Here is a 23117-nt window from a genome sequence, read left to right on the forward strand (position 1 = left end):
TGTAGTGCCAGAGAACCAGTTTTTTGCCATGTCATTATGGATGCATTCATACCAAACCTGCTTAGTCCACTTTAATCCAGCTGTAGTTTGTTTGCTTAGAAAGTCCAGTTCATTTGGGGAGGTGTGAATGAATGATCAAACTCTGATGTGGATCAAAAGAGCTAACTCTGGTCCGCCTACAAACCCAGCTCTCGGTTTGGTTGAAGTGAATTGTGGTTTGGTTCAAATGAATATACAATTGCCAATTTGAAGACTGCTACAAAAGTAGGAAGCGGACAATAGCGTAAGGCATTCTGGGTAAATACAACCAAACAAACGTATGAGTCAATGACTAGCGTGAGAAATTGACTCGTTGGTCTTTTACCGACGATAAAGCTGAAATACTACAACCACTAAAATCTGACACAATTTAATTTTTGCTTACATTTTATGAAGAAGAAAGCGTCTTTTTCTGAGGTTTTTGTGCCGTTTCCTTCAGTGGTTCTTGGTGTAACGCCAGCACAGGTATAAACAAGTCTTTCAAAGGGTTTGGATTGTTTGACACAGTGCAGTGTGAAAGAGAAAACCGCAGCAGCTGAAAATGTAACAAATTTTGGTCCCCAATTGAACCGAGTCTACCGGACCATCAGGTGTGAAAACACCCTATGTCTCTGAACATGTCTCTTCCAGTGAAAGTTTGGTCCTCCTTCTGGTATATTCCAACCTTGTGATTGGTTGTCTGTCACCTTACAAAAGCAGAACTGGTGTAGCGCATGGTTGGATCTCAATGCATTGCAGAGCAGGGCAGCGTCCTGACTGGCTGACACAATGACTGGCAGATTTATTATGTTCTTTGAGAAACACAAATGAAAGAGATTCATGAAAACGCCTTCCAAACAGACCACACTCATCCATCCTCAGAGAGAATCACTGGTTCCTTTGTTTGAATTGTTCCTGCTTTGCACAGAGGCTCTGCTTCAGCTAACAATGTGCTTCTTCTACAAAGGAGCTTATGAAGAAGTTCTCTGTTTGTGGAGTTAACAGGATTTCCTTTTTGAAAGATATGGATGACGGGGTAAGCAGAGGTGTGAGTTGTCAAAGGAGCACCTGCAAGATTTAGGCAGTAAGAATTAGATGAATATCACCTATTATTCAAACTACTATATTAGTACCAGTACAGGTTGTTGCACTGGGATACTTCCACCATCGCGGCGCCACAATATTTCCTCTGTAAGTTAAATTATCTGACGAAGCACTGTTCTGTCGCTGTTTGAGAATCTTATTTTGAAATAAAAGAGAAAGTAATTATTGAGTTTAAAGTTAGACTATCTGATAAAACACTAACACGTGCAAAATTTTGTTGATATCCCACTAATATAAAAAAACAAACATTATTATGCAATTGCAGTGTTTCCATTTAAAACAAACACAATTAAAATCACTCATGATTAAGTTTGTTCTTGTGATAAATTATTAGAAACACATGCCGCGCCAACATCCTCCTACCACTTCCTGTCATCTTTGTTTGTGATGTGATCAGATTATTGATCACATCACGAGTGTGACGCAAAAAGCAATTCCATTGCAGTGTTGTCAAATGCCAAAAAAGCACCTCACCCTAGTGTGAAAACATTTTACCCAATGTTAACCGAATTTCAGCGAATCTATTCCAATTTATGCAATTGTATGGTCAATGGAAAGATAAGATAAGATTTATTTGTCATTGTCATCAACAGATTACAACGAGATTGAGATTTGCTTGACTCGAGTTAAGATGCAGGTTATGTGTATATACGTAATATACCAAGATAAAGAAATGAATAGTACAAAATGAGAACTAAACTTAGACATCAGAAGATGGTTGCAGTGCCTGGAGGTGTCGCAACAGAATTTACATTTATAACAAAGTGGTGTCAAGAGCAGAAGTTATTATGCCTTTGAATTTAGTGCCATGATTGCCATCGGGTAAAAACTGTTTTTTAGGCGATTTATGCTGGTTTTTATTGCTCTGTATCTCTTGCCTAATGGCAGCAGCTGGAAGAGCCCATGGCCAGGGTGTGAAGAGTCATTTAAAATGTCCAAAACTTTCTTGTGGAGCCTGGAAGTGTAAATCTGTTCCATAGTGGGGAGGGGGCAGCCTATGGTTCTCTCTGCTGCCCTACCAACCCTCTGGAGCGCCTTCTTGTCCGCAGATGTGCTGCTGCCGTACCAGACACACAGACTGTACGTGAGCACACTCTGTATGGAGCAGTGATAGAAGGCCTGCAGCAGGTCTGAGGGGAGACGGTTCTTCTTGAGTATTCTCAGAAAGTACAGTCTCTGCTGTGCCTTCTTCAACAGCTCCTTGGTGTTGGTGCTCCAGGTTAGCTTGTCCTCCAACTCCATGCCCAGAAACCTGAACACTGGGACCCTCTCCACACAGGTCCCACTGATGGTGAGAGGCTGGATGTCCGTTTTGTTCTTCCTGAAGTCGATCACCAGCTCCTTTGTTTTGGAGATGTTGAGTAGCAGGTTATTGTCTTTGCACCACTCTGACAGCCGTTTCACCTCATCCCTGTACTCCAGCTCCCCCTTCCCGACTGAGATGAGACCAACAACAGTTGTGTCATCTGCAAACTTTATGATCTTGTTGCTGAGGTGGTTGGAGACACAGTCATGAGTGTAGAGGGTGTAGAGAAGTGGGCTGAGCATGCAACCCTGTGGCGATCCGGTATTCAGGCTCAGAGCAGTGGAGGTGTGGGGGCCCAGTCTGACCCTCTGGGAGCGACCTGTTAGGAAGTCCAGGATCTAACTGCAGGTGGCTGATGGGAGCCCAAGGTTTGCTAGCTTGGACACCAGACGTTGGGGAAGTATGGTATTAAATTCTGAGCTGAAGTCCACAAAGAGCATTCTGGCATAGCTCCCCTGCTTCTCTAAGTGGGTCAGGGCAGCATGAAGTGCAGTGGATACAGCGTCCTCTGTGGACCTCTTTGCTTTGTAGGCAAATTGGAGAGGGTCCAGCTCAGCAGGCAGGCTAGCGAGGATGTGACTCCGCACCAGTCTCTCAAAGCACTTCATGATGATCGGTGTGAGTGCCACTGGGCGGTAGTCGTTCAGGGTGTTGATGTTGGTTCTTTTCGGCAGGGGGACAATGGTAGAGGACTTTAGGCAGGGAGGGACAGTGGCTTGGGACAGGGACTGGTTAAATGCAGCTAGTTTGCTGTTGAGAATCCTTTTTTGAAATTAAAGATGAATAAGTTTTCAAGTTGAAAGTAAAATCATCTGACAAAGCACCTTTCCGTTGCTGTTTGGGACTCTTATTCTGAAATAAAAGAGGAAGTAGTTCTCGAGTTGCCGTGTTGTTTCGACAGTCGACTTTTTGCTAGCCTACGAGAAACTCTCACTTCTATAAGCACCGCAGAGGCTGCCGACACTTTTAAAGGTTTCATCTGGCAGCCTTTTAGATAATTCATAGATTTGATTTGTCAGGCACTCTGAGTACTGCAGGTTAACTGTTTGCTACTAACAAATACATCTGCTTAGGAGTTAAACTAAATGGCTAACTCAGTATGTCTATACTGCATTTGATCAAGTCTAGAATTGAAATAACTATACAATTTTTTACTGTACCTTACAAACACAAATCAAGATTTATGAAACATGACGCAATCTCTGTGAAAGCACAAAAACTTCTGTAGCATTAAATTGAGTCAGGGTATAATGGCTAGACTGGATTAATCTATAGCTATTAAGTGTTCTTTAGAACACAGTTTCTAATTTACTTTCTCTTGTGGAAAAAAAACCATGTTGCTAAAGGAGCACCATGTGGTCATTTCCTACAAAATTGCATTGGTTGAGGACTGATTGGACACAACATTGGGTTGGATTTCATATTTCAAGTGTCGTTCATTCTCACTCTGCCATATCTGTAGTATATTTGGCAAGCTGGATAGACTCTAACCACCCTGATGAATATTTCATTGACTGAGATGCTAAAATCCACGGAAAGTAGAAAGGACTTTATGTAATGGTAAAGAACTAAAAGTGTCTGGAAAATGTGAATCAATATCTTTGTGGCAATTTGTAGCAATTAGAAGGTTTTATTTAGACTCCCAGGGCTTTCAGACAGACGGTCTAATGCTTGGCAAATATTTAGTTATTTAAATGGATCAAAGCTAAGAGCTACATCCACTTTTGGTCTTTTAATGCATCAACCAAAAACATGCACTTTTTTAAAAGAGATTAAAAATGTAATTAAGACTTCTTACTCCTGCATTCCACTACTATCCTTTGGAAATAAATAGGTATTTGCAGAGAACCAGAACCACCAGATCAGATCAGAACATGTGTTACATCGGATAACTGCTGGATCCATTTGTGCCAAGTGCTGAATAGTTTTCTCCAAGGTAGGAAGGTGCAACAGCTACTTTCCAGCAGGAGCAACAAAGCAGGCGTTCCTGTTTGGGACCGTTCCTCTGGTTGGTACGAGCAGAGCTCACACACACGGCTGCACACAGAACACAATCTGTCAAAACTGACTTTCTGGATGTTTTTCTAAGAGCAGACAGGTAAAGAAGAGGAAGAATCTAGTAGAAGTTGTTTTTCTTTTTGTGGAATATTCATTCAGGGTAGATTTTAATTCAGCTCAGGCCCTGGAAGGCACGTGTCATGGCTGTGTTATTGTAGCGCTTCGGTTTTCTCCCTCTGTGTTGTTTTTGCAGTCATCTGAATTGATCCGGTGTGAAGGCAGACAGAGATTGCTGTATTTTTAATGTCTTTCAGCAGCAGCATTAAGTGTGCAGTTTGTATGGTGGCTGGGAGGGGATTGGGGTTTGAGGGTGGGGGGTGAAGAGGTTGCTGTCTGCTGTGACATTAATAATTTAATTGCAGCCGCCGATCTGAATGCTGCAGGAGCTCCGAGTGATGGATATTTTTAATGATACGGAGATCAACGCCCTGGCGCGCCACCACGTTGCGTCTGTCAGCGGGAATTTGAGAGCGATTGCGATATTGTTTCTGTTCTGATCTTTTTGTCTGTGGTGGGGGGTGGAATGGGGCTGAAGGTCTCTGGCCCGAGCGAGTGTGTCCCTCTCCCCGCCGCTGTCAGCGCTGACGCTCCTCATGTTTATTTCATTTTGCGTCTGGCCTGTCTCGTTTCCTTATCCTCCAATGTCATTAACGCTTCAAGCCAGGACCCTGCAGCACCGCGCCTAATGAATTCCTCTGCGGCTCCGCGCGCTCCCCTCCCAGTTACCCCCAGCTCAAGGTGTCAAATTAAAACCGGCTGAGAAAAGAGTCAGGAAGCGGTCTGGGCGAGCGCTTGTTTGTTTTAAGCGCTTCCCACCAACCGCCACGGTGCTGATTTCCTGACCATTGGGGGCAAGCCAACTTTTAATCATCCAATTAAGAGACAAGCCAGTGGACACGCCCCCTTTCACCTCGGTTTTTTTTGTGTGTCGCAATTGATGGGATTGCTTTCCGCTCACAAGTTGTTGCTGCTCTCATTTTTGGCTCTCCAGGATAATTTGGGGGATGAAGTCAGCAGTGAGCATGCCTGGTTGGCTGCTAATTGCGCTTTATTTAGCTGTCATGGTGAGCAGCGTAACGAGCCCCGACGTGTTATGGAGCCGTGGAGCTGCGGAGGGGGGAGAAGCTCTCCCTACGTTCACCCTGCTCTGATCCAGCATTCTGATGAGCCTTTTCACCTCACACACTGTAAATCAGAGATGCACCAATCAGCCGGCCAGAGATGCAGCAGGAGTCAGTCATTTTGTCCCTTGATTGGCTCTTATCAACAAACAGCAGGTTAAATCCTTCATTAAATGCTTAAAATTTTTGAAATTGGTGTATTTTCAGCCTATTGATGCATCCACCAACACCATGTGCTTTGATTCATGTTGTTTTCTGATTTATGAGAATCAGAAAAAGGGTCAAATCTAGTGGTAGAACTCCAAAAAATGCATTTGACTGAATTAATTGCCTTGTATTGACAAAATGAGCAACATATTCTATTCAAAAACCCTGTTTGCTGCTAAATTATTGACATGTGACCTGAACAGCAAATTTATATTGTTTTTAATTTGTTATTCAGGTTATTCAACCATAAGATTGGTGCAAATCTCTATTCTATCCCTTCATCTTACTGAGTTTCAGGAACTCCTGATCATTCATGGAACTCCTTCAGAAATGAGGACTGTGGACTCAGACATTAGCATGCTGCTGCTGCCACAAGATTAGCATTGAGGTGCTAGTTTAGCCTTGGATGGCTTTGCTGATAGGCTAACTCCTTTTAGCACATCTTGAACACAACAATAGTCTTTTCCAGCGTCCGATCAGATAAATTTCTGAAGCTAAAATTAACCCCTAGTGAGCCAAGAGAGGCAGCTTCTGCTGTTTGCTGATGTCGCTTGCAGATTTATGGCCGTACCAGAAACTTGTGAATACAAAGGTTCCGGGTGGAACCTCTGAATGTAACATAAAAAAATTAATTGCATTAAAACTTTAATGTGTTAAAACCTACGTAATTAACTGATCACAATTAATGCATCAAAGTCTCAGCCCCAGTTGAACAATACGAGCTAATCTCAAATGGACATTGTTTCTCAGGTAGTGCATAACAGTCTGGGTTTGATGACAAGTCCAAACATGTGCCGTGTGCTTTAGCTATAAGTGGGGCTGCCACTGTTCTTTCCCAATGGAAGTGGCCAGAACACGGTCAGAGACGCCGTCCCTCCTGTGTGGCTCCCTCTGCTTCAGTAATGGCACTGCTGGATGGAAGATTGTCAATGAATTCATCAGAGCAGCACGGGTGGCATCTGTAGGGGGGAGGGAAGGCGGGTGGTTAAAAGCAGCATGGAGGAGTGCAGTGCACGATTATCGTTCCCTGTTTGCAACTACAGCTGCTGCTGCAGAACGCTTAGAGGAGTGAGAAACTGCACACCTATCATCCCCCCCAGATCACAAAGGAATCCTTCGGATGAATCCTGTGGGATCCGCACTGGAAGTCCACGGCTTGTTAGTCTGGAGGAAGGCGCCACCTTAATTAAAGATGCGTTAATAGGCCTGAAAAGGCCTCATCTCCACTTTAGGGGAGATTTGTGGAATCCGTGCTGTGATATATTTCAATTAAAGATCAATTAAAAAAATAATGAGGATGCTATTGAGAACGGCAGGCGGCTCGTCGGGACGGACCGAACAGCTCAGCTGTTTCTCTGCATCCTGGAGTTCCTTTCTCCAGTTTTTGAAGAACACACACACACACTAAAAGCAGACATTCGCTTCTGGAGGGAGTGGCCGACGTGTTGGCTTAATTAAATTTCTTTCCTCCCCCCATCACCCTCCTCCCCTCCCCTCACCAATCCTCTCCTCCGTTTTCAGCTGGCAGAGCAGCAGAGTGGCTCGGAGACACGGAACACTAGTTGTGCTGGCAATTATGTTAATGGGATGCTATTAGGCCATGATTCCGTATGAGCGATCGGGGAGAAGAAGAGCCCCGGCGGCGGGGAATGATAACGGAGCGTGCGCCTCGTTGATATGGCTCCAGCAGGACGATTTGCATAATGAACCCTCCCCGCTAACGAGGGGCGTGGCCTAGTGGCGCGGCGCCGAGCCACTTAGGAAAGCTCCGGAGTCGCAGCGTGAGGCGAGCCGACACCGAGAACGCGACGTGACAGAAAAGATTCATGGACTTCACTGGTGGCTGTGAAAGCCATTTTGGCACAAATGGAAGTGTAGCATGCACATCTTCCAGCTTCCTGTGTGCGCTCTGCTCAGCGTCTCCTCCTTCAGGGAGACGCGACAAGACTCCGTTCCCCTCCTAATGCACTCGGATCCTGAAAAATGAATGAGGAAATCTCCATCCTGCTCACATTTAGCCACCTAGCTTGGACTCAGTAACATCCAGTGTCTTTTTTTTCCTGTTGTTTTTCCTGTGAAGTGCTGGCTCATATATAGTATTGTTATTTCTGGCAGCTCTTTTCTAAAATATCTTCCATAAATAGGAACAAATCAAATATTCATTATGCTGCCATTGTCAGTTTATTCAGGTTTTTTCTTCTGTACTTTCAACCTTTCTCTTGAGAGTCATTTTGCATTTTATGTGCAGCACACACTCACATGTAGATTTTTGTGTGATTCACTGAGAGCGAGGCGGGGGAACCACCTGGGGGCACCGGAGCCCGGTGGGTTCCCTTGGCAGCAGAAATAAAACAAGCAGAGCAGAGATTGCTCCTTCGTGCTCGCGTGTTTGATCGCTCGTTTTTCCCTAATTTATTAAACCTGGGTTACACACTGACACCGCTGACCTAAATCCTAACAAGTTGCTGTTGATCTGACGTGTTTCCACCTCGATGTCTGTCGCGATAAAAAAAAGAGAAAAAGTTAGTTAGTCGCCCGACAGATAAACCTGAGCTCGATAAGTTCCAGTTTCATGCTTTTTTAGTTTCATCACGATTTCTGTCTCTTTCTACCAAAGACATTGGATGACAAAATGCTTCACTCTGGTGCATCGATCGACACCACTCCTTCTCGTTTCCTTAGTAACGGGCTCTATTGGAGGTGAACACAGCACACAGGACCCAATAGCAATAACAGTGACAAAAGTTGAAAATTTTTTAACTTTCTTGTATTGCGTTGCTAGTCCATGTGTTGCTAGCCTGCCTGAGGCCAGTCTGCATTTGGCTAGCCTGCGTATGGCTAGCCTGCGTGTGCAAAAGCTTGAAATTGCACATGTACAAATTTCACCGGTCCTTTGCCTGGACGACTGTAAAAGATTACAGCACAAGTTCCGTAGAAAATACATGGGAGTGTTGAGTCAATATGTCACATTTGTTGTAAAACAGTAGCAAATAAACAAAACAATACAACAAACATCATAATCATGCGATCTTTTCTACTCCTAATTGTGCTGACTGGACAAATGAAAGTTGTGTTGTTTTTACACGTTTGTCAAATATTGTGAAGCTGTTGGTATATTTAAATGTGCTGTACTGGGGCAGAGTTACTAGATAAATGTGTAATTCAGTACCTTGAGGTCAGTGTTTAAAGAAGAAGTCAATTTGGCAGTTTTTCTGTATTGGACCATTATGAGCTGATACTAAACCTGAGATATCGATATTGGTATCGGAAGCGAAAAAAGTTTATCCCTAATCTTTATACTTTTGGTTAACGATGGTCTCAAAAGGACAATATTATCGTTTATCGCAATAATTTCTGGAACAATTTGGAACATTTGTTATTGCGTCCACGGACACGGTTGTGTGTGTTTCACCTCTTGATCCAATCGGAGCGATCTGGAAGCCCAGGGGAAAGCATTAAACACCCACAGCGCCCCCCTCAGGCAGCTCTCCGTTCCACTCATCCTCCGCCTTAATGAGAGCTCCTCCTAATGATGTCAGCTGCAGCGTGGGGACACATCCACAGTTAGATCCCCACCTCCGCTCGCTCTCAGACGTGACCGCTATGCTGATGAATCCAGCGGATCAATAATTTAGACCCCGGCTCCTGATGATGTGTGGTGGGAGGCGGGGAGGTGATCCATGTGAGTGGGCTCAGTCTGAGCTGCAGTCAGAGTTAAGTAGAAGCCCCTCTAAATGTGTTTGCTGTAAGCAGCTGACACATTTATGTTTACTGGAATCCTTATTGCTCTCTGCTGCGTCTAAGTGCTTGTTTACCTTGCTTTCTATACCCTGCGTGTGATTATTGCAGTCTGCAGAATCCCTCCCAGAGTCCTCCGTCTTCCAAACAATTTGCATTTGAAATACATGTGGATATAATTGATTTAGAGGCATGAATATTGATAGCATCTTATCAGGCCGGTGCCCGTGCCCGGCAGCGCGGCGAGGAGGAATAATGGTCCTCTGAGCATTTTTCTGGTCATCTTGCTCCGGCGGATGCACACATAATCTTTAAATGTAGAGAGCGCCTCGGCTCTGGAGCCTCTCCATCTCCCTCTGGGGAGGCATCCATGCATCTTTTAAGGACTCCTCACATCAAGGAGGCCCGAGCAGAGTACCCTGCAGTCTCTGCCTCAATTATTAAAGCCGGGTTCTGACGCTCCGCTGCTTAAACTCGGAGGAGGAGAAGAAAGACGAGCTTCACTTCAAGTCCCTTTCAAGATGGCGGCGGTTTTTCAATCGCAGTTTATTAGAAGGTTCTCTGTTCCTAATGGAGACTTTGGAGGAGGTTCTGAAACATTCATGCGGATCTCGTATCGCAGACATTTCTGCTTCAAACAGAATGATTCACCGCAGGGTTTTTTTTTTTTCTCGCTGTCACCGCGGGAAAGGAAACGGGTCTGTATCCAATTAGAATCCAGGACCCCGTTTGTTCACAGCGCTCGGCTGAGATTGATGCAGTGCGGGGCCCGCAATCGCGACTCTAACGAAGTCCAAATGGCCCTGGATTGAAACGTTACTTATTGACTCAGCCTGACGAACAATAACATCAACAACAGACGCCTCGGCATCCACTGTGCTGGAGATGAGATGAATCGACTCTAACACAAGGCAGGGTCTCATGGAGACTCTTCTTCACATGTAATATAGGAAGATTTAGATGCTTCCTAGGCCCCGATTGGCTCATTACTTTTTTTGTGTGTGTAAGTACTCCAACACCCCATACAGCCGGGCTGATTTCAACGGCACTTTTTATAAACTCCATCTATTTTCTCCGTGAATTCCAACTGCCTTTAACTCTGATTAAATATTGATATCTCTGTAAAGCCTTGTGCTGTACCGACTACTTTATTCAGAGTCACAGTCTCTGTCAGCAGAGAAAAAGAAGAAGAAGAGGGAAGAGTTGTGACATTGAGCTGATTTCAAGCTGAGGTGTGAGAGAATCTGAAAAATACATCTGTGAGAAAGCTTTCATGTCCGACATCTGTCGCTCTCAGATAACGTGGTCCTTCAGGAGCATCAGTGTCAGTGGTTGGGGAATCAACAATCAATGGTTGATGTTGAATACCTTATGATGACTGTGGTGCTTGAAAGCAAGTCATGTGTAGGCGTGTCACCATAACAAATTTTGGTAAATGATAAATTGTCGTGTGATAAGCAATAACAAAAACTGCCAGGTTTTCTCCATCAGCAGAGCCTATTGTGAATGCTGGAAGAGAAATGGTTTTTCTGTAACAGTGAGTTGTTTTGCTGCCATTAGCACATTTAGCAGTGAGTAAATGAGGATGAGTGACAGCGATAAGCCCCTCCTCCTGGCTCTGATTGGTTCTTTTTGGTCAGAGCATTCCTTCAGATATCAACAGTAGCTCATGGAGGAGATCCATCTTTTCACAGATTATCTGTCTCATAACAAACTGTCACATCAGGACGACAGTTTTATACATGAAAAACATATTCTTTATGAAAGTTGCTTTCTGCACCTTCAAGCGTCTTAAAAAGTCAAAAATGTATTTATCTAAAATTAATGCCTTAAAATAGCTCAAATTCCTTAAATATAATGTAAGTTGGTTTTAAATAAGTTGGACTCTTTTGTCATGCAAAAGTTTGAGTCTAGTTTGACTGGTAACGTTCTGCTAATAAATAAGATAGAGTAAGGTAGCCTGTGCAGGAAGCTAGCTTTTTGCATTTCTCATGGGTTCAGTCTTTGCCGCTGGCTCACTTCTGCTGCCAACCCATATGATGCTACATTCAGTCAGTGTGAAAAAGCTTGTCACTGTGGAGGTTAAAGGGGGTTTTTGTGAAAAGCACAAAGCTGCTCCCAAGAGCCATAAACAGTCCGCAGAAATGTCAGAGTGTTGCTCCTCTGGCGAGCCTAAAGCTGCCCTGAAAACGGCTGCTGCTAGCACTGATCTAGCTGCAGCATTTGCTGCGACACAAACTCTGAAGTCGGAGGTTTAGTGGATTTTAAACATGTTGGTCAAGCATCACTCTTACCTAGTGAAGAATCTTATTTGTTGCAATAGAGGGAAATACAGCTGAGAAAAAGCAAAGGAAGCAAACGAGGACAGAGCCACAGGTGCAGCTACGATGATATAAAGAAAGAAACTGTAATTAATTCAACAGAAGTAAGAATATCTATAGTTAATCTAAAAAAATCTGTACTTTTTTTGTCATAATGCTGCTCTTAAGTTGCTGGTCTTAAGAAGTCTTAACTTTGGGTTGGTGAAAACTGCCGGAACCCCAACACAGTAAACCGACTGTATTTGCTAAGGAGAGGATATTTATTTCATTATTTATTTGTTTTGTTTTCCTGACAATTGACTTCACTGAACCAACAGAGAAATTGCGAGGGGAATCTGCAGACGCCATCATCCTGGATTGCCTCCACAAACGAGCCGGAGCTCGCCACCACCTGCGTCTTTCATCCCACACTGCAATAGTTGCCACATACTGAGATAGCGCCACTCAATCGCTCTCTCTGTTTTTCTTCCTTCGTCTCGTGTCTCAGCAATTGATCTCCTGCTAGTGGAGTTTGTGGTGGTTTTTTCCTTCATGTTTTCGCCTCTCTCTCTCTCTCTCTCTCTCTCCCGCTTTCTCTGTGATTTCCTGATATCTCGGGGTCAAATCAGCATCTGTGTGAAAGAGAAACATTTTAGACTGCAAGGTGACCAAAGTGTATGTGTGGGGGTGGGGGGGTGTATACCACAGAAATGCTGTGCTCTTGGGAGACGGAAGCCATCCACATATAAGAAATGGATGAGGTAATGTACTGGGAGGGTAATGGCTTTATGCAACATACTGGAACACAGAAGCTCATTAGAAGAGTTGAGGCTAACCCCTCTTTGTCATAACACACTGGAAGAAGCCTGGTGTTCAGTGCTGGAGGAGGAGGTGGGAGGGCTGGGGGGAGATTTTGGGAGGTGGGATAAAATGCTGGGAACCAGCATGCAAAGCTATAATGTATGAACTGGCCTGAATCCAAGCTACAAACAAGCAAAGACGGACGATCAATAAGAAAGCTCTCAGTATTAATAGCACATAAGTGAAGTGTATGTCATGTTAAACGTATAGAAATGTCTGAGTCGGTGGAGACTCATTTGCATTTCTAAAAAATAATGTGCACCGAAATATGTGTTTAATACCGAAATATTGTTTTTTTGTTGTTGTTGTTTGGTTTTTTTGTTTTGGACAAGGTGCTCAAATTACCATTCAGCAGAAATTAAATAAATTATTCCAGGAAAAACTCATCTTATCATTCGGATTTATCTAGTTAAAGATAATCCGGTTTCATTTGAACAAAATCCATATCCAGTACAGTCAGATTTAGGCTGAAATCCATTTCTGCTTTGTTGAATTCCATCCATTTATAACACAGTGCAGTCTGCAGATCATATCGGATCTTTACTCGAACACAGTGAAGCTTCTTAAGCAACCACAGGACACAGGGACAGCAGCGCTCTCCAGAATTACCACCTCTGGTGTAGATGTGTGAGTTAAATGACCGGGCTTTTGCTACAGGAGCATAAACTCTAAATGAGAAATTTAGAAAAGTTTGATCTTTTAATCAAAGGTTGACTATGTGCAAATACGAATGATCATCGAATGCTGCAGAGAAGTATGTAGTTCACTTCCAGTCTGTCTGAAAACATGCTGGCATATTAGTTCAATCAATATAGCTAATCTTAAACTAATGGAGTCTTTAAAAGTACTTATTTGCATTAAAATGAGGAGAACGTGGGCTGTTTTCTGGGGGTGAACTAACAAATTGGCCCACATTTTCTTCATTCTGGGAGATGGATGTTCGGCCAATACTCACATGTGAAACCGATTTTATCCACAAAGGTCAGAAAATCAGTTAGTGTCTCCTTCTGCTCTGCTAGGAGACACACAGACCCGTCCAGGTCACCTCTGCACCGAACGATAGTCCCCGGACTTAGCAACTTTGTCACTAAATTTAGCAACATTTCAGACAAAATACATCTGAATCCACAAAAGTCAGAATCTTTTTAAAGATCGGTGCCTGTACTGTTTTCACAGCTTCACACAGCAGTTCAGCAGCAGCTGCTGCTGGATGATAAATTGTACCAGAAGTTATTGCGATAAACGATAATATTGTTGCTCTCAAAGATCATTAAACTTTAAATTCTAATGAACCTTTAACACTGGAACTGGAAGACATTTTAAATATCCAAAAGAAATAAACCAAACAGAAACATAAATGAAATGATTTATGAAGTCTCTGTAAACTAAATTATCTTTCATAAAAATGCCTGCTTGAGACCCCAAGCACCAGACTGAAGACTTATCATCCAGTTTATGGTAGAAGTTTTCTGACCAGTGACAGATCTTTAAAAATCCTGACCAGCTGATTCTGCCGTTATCAATTTATTTATTTATTTTTCCGCCTAAAATTAAGTAAGTCTTGGCCGATTTATCGGTGAATCCTGTGTGACAAGTTGAGCAGAAAGCAGTCAGAAACCGTAGCAACCTGCCGCTGACAGCAGCACTGAGACTGAACAGGCCTGCTGCTCCACTAACGCACACCAGCTCCTTGTTTACACTCTGGAAGCCTCTGTTTTCCAGTGAACCACAGGACTCAACCTAATACACACGCTTTCATAAAGAATATGAACATTTTAACCTTCTGTTGATTGGTCTGCTGTTTCCCTACGCATCTAAACAACACTTTAAAGTCCTGCTTGCCTTAATCAAGACAACAATAATGTGAGAAACCTTCAATGTGTAACCTGCTCTGTGTGATTGAGACGTCGTGTGTGTTGGTGGGTTTTGTTTGGCAGGTCGGCAGTGCATGTATCACCAGGTTTCTGGCCGGCACACAGGCAGAGTTTCCGGTCTATTTCCAGCGCAGCGTGTTCATTCTAGGTGACTGGGGTAGAGGGGGTGGAGGGCAGGGTGTGTGTGTCATTAAAGGCCTGTCCTCTGCCTCTATCCGAGTGTGAAAGGCTCTGCCTCAGAGATGCTGCTCTGCTTTTGTCTGTTCAACCAGTTTGCCGCAGCTCAGAGTCCTGGCCGGAAGTTTACACGGCTTTTAATGCGATATTTTATTTGTTAGTTTATTTTTTATAGCCTATTCTGTCTAAATCACACACGCCCACACACACACAATAATAATAATAATAATAGTTAGTCAATCAACACTGCAGCTTCAAATCAAAGAAATTCAAAGCATTGTCAGATAGCAATAAGTGCAGTATAAAACAAAAAGGCGCAGGCTGACGATAATCTGCTTATATGTGGCTACTCTTATGTGTCCGTTATAAATAAACCAGTTCTACTCTTCGTAGCTTTAGTATTAGAAATATTAACAGAAAACAGAATCAACTATTAAACCCAAGCAAGAAAAAAATCATCAAAAATCACAGAGTAAAAAGTAACTAATTTGCCATCATGAGGTTTTCCATCAGATTTCAAATTTTCAAGTCCAATTAGCTCACTCTGTGTTCTAATTCTGTTTTAAACTGTTATATTATTGCTTAGTTTAAGATCTTCTGGAAAACTGTTTCACAGCTTAACCCTAGCAACAGCTGTTGCCAAACGGAGAGTTTGTGGTGATGTAACAACCACAAACTTTAATGTGAAAAGACCAACACAGAATGGTACATAGTCATGATTTTTTTTTTTCTTGTTCTTTTTTTTAAATATGAAGTCTGAAAGTACAGTGAAACCTATTTAGTCTAATTAGTCTAAAACCCATCACCATAATATTGCCCTCAGAGGTCACCAGATTACTAAATAGAGTTGAGGTGTGTGTGATCTCTGTATATATCCAGCTGTTCATTTAAAAAAAAGAGTTGTAAACACGTTATAAGACCAATATTCTGTTGAACTACAGCAGTTTGTTTCATTTATGAAACAAACAGCTGACCTTCAGCGATTGAATTGTTCTTTTTTTTAACACCATAATTTATTTGATAGTTTTTGTATTAGTACATTTGGTTAATTGGGAAAAAGTCAGAAAAATAAAAACAGAAAAAGTGGACCTTGGAGAAAAAATAAAACATGATTTGGAAAATTATAGGGGCCTACCTAACGTGACGTAAAAAAAATGTCATCAATTTCAAGGCGTCAGACGATGCAAAGCCAAATATCTTTGAAGTTATTTTTTGACAAATGCAGTTTTTTTCATCACAACTGTAGTTTAATATGACAACTCTATTGTGCTGTAAAATGGCACTACATGCCCGGAAAATTCATAGTACCTCCACCTTTAAAGCATTGCTAGTTTTCCACACATTATTTGGAACTTTTACAAGAAAACCTCTGAAATTAAACATGTATCACTTAGTAGAGCCTGTTGTCTTCCTAAAAGGGTATCCACTGTTCTCTCATTATCTGTCAGTAAGGAGCAACGAGCCTGTTGGGACAAATCACAACAACAATAAAACCAGCCAGTCACCCCCTTGTTGGCTGTTTAAAAACCATTTTATAGTTGATTTAAAGAGATTAAACTTTACCGGATAAAAGGATACGAGAGCTGTATGGGTTTTTTTTTTTTTTTCCTGGCTCGACTTTATACAACCTATATTATAGGAATTTTATGACATTCAAAACTTTATTGGACAGGACTTAGAAATCTGGGGGCAGTATATAAAATGAGGAATTTATTAGACCTTGTGCCCTTTTGCAGCTCGGGTTTGAAATATTGTCCACGGAGAAGGCAGAGCCCGGCCTGTGAGGGTTTTAATGTCGCTCTCACTCAGTAATGATGTGCTGTAAAGAGCAGGTAGCAGATGCGGGAAATAAAAGGAACATGATATATCAATATTTAGCATAACAGATGTGATGTGGCATTTTATAATGCCAATAATCCTCTAGTGACCCTCCAGCGGAGTGATTAGACCAGGGGAGCAAAACTCCGGCTCAAAGCTGATCGAATGGAGACAATTTTCAGCTTCATCTTCTAACGACCCACTCAGCTCAAATGTATATTTCCTCCACTGTGTTTGATATTTAGTAGATGTGCATCAGATAGAGCTATAAAAGCCCCACGCTATGCCTGAGACTACCCCCCTCCAGGCAGGTGTGCAACCCCAGCCACGAGAGCAGAATTTAAAGGGGAGCTGAGAGGATGGGCTCTGCGGGGAAACCAAAGCAGCGAGTCAATAAGGCCTGAATCTTTTATGAAGGAAGAGGTATTCAGATCACAGCTCTGCTGACAGCAGGAGCAGGCGGCTGCTTATATGAGGAGACAGAGTAGTCGATGGTCTAAAATCTCCCCCAGATTTACCTCGGTCCTCATTAACGCTGGAGTTGCTGCTCATTACAGCTCACACCTCGGCGTATGGATGCTTTCTGATGCTGTTACACCAGCAGCGCTGGGGAGAATACAGCATGTCAAAATGTGTTGCAGTTTTACTACAGTATGTAACATGGTTCCCTGCGTGGGGATGCACCGATCCACTTTTTGCACTGCCGATACCAATACTGATATCTGAGGTCCAGTATCTGGTTCTGTATTGGCACCGAGCCGATACAGAAAAACAGCTGAATTGACTTAGAGTTTTTCTTTCTTTTTTATTTTTTAAACACACATTTGTACTGAATTACAAATGTATTGGATAATCTGCACCACTAAAGCACAAGTAAATACATCTGTCTTCACAAGCTTGATTAAACATGTAAAAACAACACAACTTTAATTTATTAAGTCGGTGTAGTTAGGGGTTTAACAGCCAATAATAACATAAATAATAAATAAAATGAAACTGACTAAAACAATATATAAAACAATTGATCAAATATGTAAAAGAAAAACCAACATATTTGAAGGTTTGTTGTTTGAAAGAACAAACCATCTTTCAAATGGTTCAGAAAGTGCAATTAGGAATTCTAAATATAATTTAAAACATATAATAACCACAGTAAGAGCACCAAGCGTAGAATTAGACTGCATAGATCGACCCTCATGAATTGGTTGCAGTAGCTGCATTTTCAATATTGAGACCAATACAAATGCTAATATCGAATCGATGCATCGCTTCATGTTCATGCTTGACCTATTTTCATTTTGATTTATTTTGATTTTTGTGTCTTTTGCTCTCAAGAAACCCACAGACGTCTATGATCTCATTCATATCCATAAGTAAGGCATATGTCTGAGCTTTATGCAGCACATCCACCCATCTCACACCTTGTGGTTGATTGCATCAGCCGTACCAGGAGAGACATTCCAAATCACTGTGTTCACATACCTGGCTGACGGTGCTGGAGAGGTTGGAGATAAATGCACTATTCTCAGGTTTTTCCATTGCAAATGACTCACATAGAGACGATCTTAGTTCTGCAAGTGGATGCACACCACTCTTTCTCTTTGTAGTCATAGCAGAGGTGACAGGTACAGCTATGTGGGTGTCAGTACTTCAGACGTTTATCACTACTACCACGACACATTAAGGATAGAAAAGCCAGTCTTCTAGATAGTACTGTAGATCTGCTACTATAACTCTCCTCAAAAGGAGGAGTGTGAACTAATGCTCATTTTCTATTTAACACTGCATGAATTCTTTCATGACGTTTAGTTTTTCTTTGGTTATGGTTTAAAAGATTGATTTGATTAAAAAACTTTATCCCGATTCTACAGGTATGGATTTACTGTGCCTTGCATAAGAATGGTACCAGAATCGCTTGAGTACTAAGATTCCAGCTCAGGAGTTCTGTATGTAAAACTAAAATCTCTGTAATTAATTAATCGACATTAATGCGTTAAAGTCCCAGTTCTAAAAATGATTTTCCAAATTGTATGCAAAGACGTTTGTCTCTTTGATTTGGATTCCAGCCTCTGGCTGTCTGTTGGCTCACATCTCTACATGTGCAGACTGAAATTCTTGATCACTCTTCATTGCTGAATTACATCCAAATATATTCTTGGCATACAGAGTGTGAAAGTGTTGCACTTGGACTATAACATCCTACCAAATATTAGAGGTGCACCCACATACAAATTTGTGCCAATACCAATAACCGTTATTAATATTTCTGTCAGGTCGCTATCCTTTCAACACCTTTAAAAAACAAAAAAACATCCACACTGACTTCACCACTGCTTCTCTACTTCAGTTAAACTCCCCACAATCCTTTGCTGCATCACTATCTCTATCACATGATAAAAAGTAAAAACCACATGACCGACCTTCTGCTCTGCCCCTCCAGAAACAGATGGAAATAAATATCGGTTGTTAATATCAGCACAGTGTTATTTAGCAGACTGATGCCATATGTTAAGAACTGATTATTAGCCAATACTGAAGTTAGTGGCGATTTATGAATCCCTGCCAAATAGTGCATCGAAGGAGCTCTTTGCAATAATAAACACAATGATTCACTATATTGTGCAGCTCTGCTCACAGGTCAACTCTACTCTACTGATCAGGTGACTTTTGAAGGCGATTTGTTGTATTGTATTCTGTTTTGAGGCATTTGAGTAAATATCTTCCATTGATCTCCCAAATTTAAGGAAATCAGTTGTGATTTTTATCAGTGCAGCCTGAATTAAAAAGCGTGCTAAACATTTTTTTTTTTATCTTTCACTACTTTGTGTGGAGCAAATCCTAAAATTCTGATGAAAAACATTGAAATTGATTGTGACAAGACAAAATGAAGAAAGGTTCAAGAGGATGTGGGTTATTATTATTATTTTTCCTTTTTCTTTCAAAAGAATAAACTTGTCATTGTTGTGGCAGCCACTTGTAAAAACAAGCCAGTTGACTTGTTTTGGTGATATGTACAAATCAAACATTTGTTTTTAATTTACGGTGCGGCAGTAGGCTGAAGGACTCTGTTCACACTCCATCATCTCTGGCTGGGTAAGCTTCCTTCTCTCAGATTTCACTGAGCATGTCTGAACTCGTGTTTCTGCTAACAGACAGAGCATCTGAGTGGCTCTTGTTTACTAAGGCTGCGTCCGGAGAGGTTTCAGACTCTTATTGATTTGAGAGCCAGAGTGCGTCTGAGAACTGATGGTTTTTTTCTCTCTCTTTTTTTGTTGCGAAGCGTTAGCTGAAGAATAGCTGGTGTTGTGTGGAGGACTGAAAATGGCCCATCAGTGCTTAATCAAATTAATGCACACTCGCCACTGCCAAAATCTAATTTGGCATGGCGGAGAAATGCACAAAGACAACAAATGACATGGGATGAAAAGGGGAAATATTCATTCGAGAGGGGAACAAATATACAGAGGGCTGTAATAGATTTGTGGGAGCTTAGCGTTGACGTTGCTCTGCTCATTCATGATATGGCCTCAGGACTCAGGAGGGAGCAGGTGCAGCATCACAGAAAGGTCGAGGTTGGTCTTTGTGAATGTTGGCCAGCTCCACCGGGGGCCCAAGAGACGTCCACAGCAACAGACCTGCTTTATGTCCTTTTTTCTCCCTTCTCCGTTGGCTCACACCGCAATTAAAACCAAGTGTCCATCAGAGGCTATCTCTGCTCTGTGTGGCCCATATGTTTGGGTGCTGATAGAGCGCGGATTACTCTGTTTGGGACGCAGATAACAGGCTGTTTATAACCTTGGCAGAGTCTGGGGCCTAATCTGGCAGAAGCATATTTCCCCCTTGCTCCCTGATAAAGGCCTGTTAGCAGGTTTATCACACGGGCAGATAGAAGTCGAGGCAGAGCGAGCCGAGCGCCGCGCCGAGCCCAGTCCAATCTGGCACCACACACACGCGGTTCTGCTGCTTTATTTTTAGATCGATTCACCCCCCCTCCCTCCTTTTCTCAATGTTGCAGTACAAGGCCCAACAAACAAATTAAAAGGGCAACGTCACTATTCATTATTATAGCATTTGGAGTTGAAGACACTCTGTACGTGTCATCATGTCAGCTGGATGTTAATAATATTAAAACTCAACACAATTAGTCTGGATTAAAAACTAGAACGTAATGCTTCTATAAGCCATTTATAATGTGTGGTTTTATAGACATTTGGGTTTATTTTAAGCAAATAAATGGAATAAACGGAAGTCTCTGCAGCTTTTCTTCCTGCTTTCACCGCTCCCACGTGTGAGTTGGCTCTGCTATTTTCTGTATCCCCATCATGATGGCTCTCTGTGTAGGCACAATTAGAGCCGCACTCCTTTCACAGCCAGAGAAAATTGCCGTCCGCCGTAAATTGCTTCTTCGGCAGCTTAAAGAAGATCTCTTGTTACCCCCTCATTCAGTCTTTCTCGCCGCTCGCCTCTCCCCTTCTTTCAGGAAAATTGCTTTCTCGCAATCAACAGATTGCTTGCTGCACTTAAGGGTAAATACAGGTGGACTGGAGTATTAGCATAACATTATTCAGACAAGCGTCAACCTCTAGGTTGTTGCTGCTGCATTTAAGCTGTATGTGAGGTGAAATGGAGTGCTGCATGACTCGTAGTGCTGAGATTTTCTTGGGAATTGGAATTGGTTCAGAGAGGGTGGTTGGGAGGTTATCTGAGTTAATGTTTCCAGGATCTTGTTTTAGCGCGACCAGGGAGACTTGTAACTGTGGCACAGTACATAGTTCATAGTGACCTCAGCGTCCAGTCACAGAGTAGAGATTGTTGGTCAATGCCAGAGTTCTCCAGTCTTCAAGAGGCACAACCTAGCAATTTTAAAATGCTTCCCTATTCCAGTGTACCCTGGTTTATAGTTTTATAGACCACAAATAGTGCGAGTTCATGTGATGCATTTAAATAACAGGAAAACAAATTAGATTTTAATGTATTTGACCTAGTAATCAGTGATTAGAAAAGTGTCAGAGTCTGATCTTTGTACAATTGATTGATCAACCGCTACTGCAGATCGTGCAGGATGTGGGCCATTCATCCATGCACGGATGATAGGCACCAGTTCTAGGCACTGGTGCCTATCTCCAGCGGTCACTGGGCAAGGAGGCTGGGTACATCCTGACAGGTTGCAAATCCATCACAAAACACACAAGCACACACACTCACACCTAAGGGTAATTTAGAAAGACCAGACCACAATGGGAGGAAGCTGGAGGAGTCTGTTTAATTCACTTTAATCCAGCTGTAGTTTGTTGCCGGTTCGTTTGGTGAGGTATGAATGCATTGAAGTCTGATGCTGACCAAAAAGCAAACTCTGGTCAACCTAACAACCTAGGTCTCGGTTCGGTAGAAGTGAACTCTGGTGGAGTTTGAATGCATATGTGAATGTCAAGCAGAACAGAGACTGCTCAAAAAGCAGAAAGTGAAATATAGATCAGGGAATTCTGGGTAAATACAACCAAAACAAATGCTAAAGTCTAGCACTAGTGAGAGAAAGGACTCATGGTTTTTTACTAAAGTCAAATGAGAAATCCTACAACCAATTACATCTGATGCTACTCCATATTTGCTTACATTTCATGAAGAAGAAAGTTGCACTCAGTTTCTTCTTCAGAGGTTTTTATGTTGTTTCCTTCAGTGATTCTCAAACTATCGCAGATTCCCAAACAGATCTGTATTTCCTGGAGTTGGTTCGGCTGGTCTGTATTCATGCCAGAATTGAACCACAGCAGAGTTCATTTGGAAGCAGATTGAGAATACATCAGACAGTGAGCCTCGGCCCAGCTATTTGGTTTGCTACAGGGTTTGTTTGAGTGTATTCACACCTGAGGACCAATGGAGGAAACAAACTCTGGTTTGTTTAAAGAGGACCAAATGTCACAGGAGTGAATCCACCCTAACATTCCCAACTAAAGCTAGAATTGCCCCTCCTCTGTAGGGTCGACCTGGTTATCTCCATCTCTACAGAGACACCGACTCTATCCTCCTCCATTACTCCACTTGATTGGCAGGACGGGTTCCCTCTTGACCTACATTTACATCTGCTCCCTGACCCGAAAAGAACCCACATAATCAGCGGCTCACTCATCAGCGCTGAACTTGTGTGGTGTTTATCTTGGCTGGGGGGGGGGGAGGTGGTGGTGGTGTTGAGCTGCGCTCTGGTAGTAGCATCCCTTGGGCTTTGTGTCTGGAGCTGCAGGGAAGCACAAAGTCTCTGCCTGCAATGCCACTCAGGCCATTCTAGGTCATCTGATTACTCTCCACGGTAATTACTAATCTTGTGCTAATGTGCAGCATCACTGAGGCGGAGTGGGGAATGAAGCTTATTCATCATGGCCTTGTCATCAGTTCTTCTTAAATACGGAGATAAAGCCAGATCCCTCTTGATATTCAACCACACAATGTTTAGTTGTAATGCCACCAGGAGCAGTCAACTCTGTTCTCAAACACAGAGAGATCCCAAGGGATCCCACTGTAGATCCACGAGTTTGTTCTT

General features: G+C 42.5%; 1 protein-coding gene across 3 annotated transcripts in view; it reads left to right on the forward strand.

Moving 5' to 3' along the window:
- Positions 1-23117, forward strand: part of LOC102217435 (pre-B-cell leukemia transcription factor 1) — a 79335-nt gene that overhangs the window by 17222 nt on the left and 38996 nt on the right. The window lies entirely within an intron of this gene.

The sequence above is a fragment of the Xiphophorus maculatus genome, chromosome 9 (assembly GCF_002775205.1).
Source record: "Xiphophorus maculatus strain JP 163 A chromosome 9, X_maculatus-5.0-male, whole genome shotgun sequence".
Lineage (NCBI taxonomy): Eukaryota > Metazoa > Chordata > Actinopteri > Cyprinodontiformes > Poeciliidae > Xiphophorus > Xiphophorus maculatus.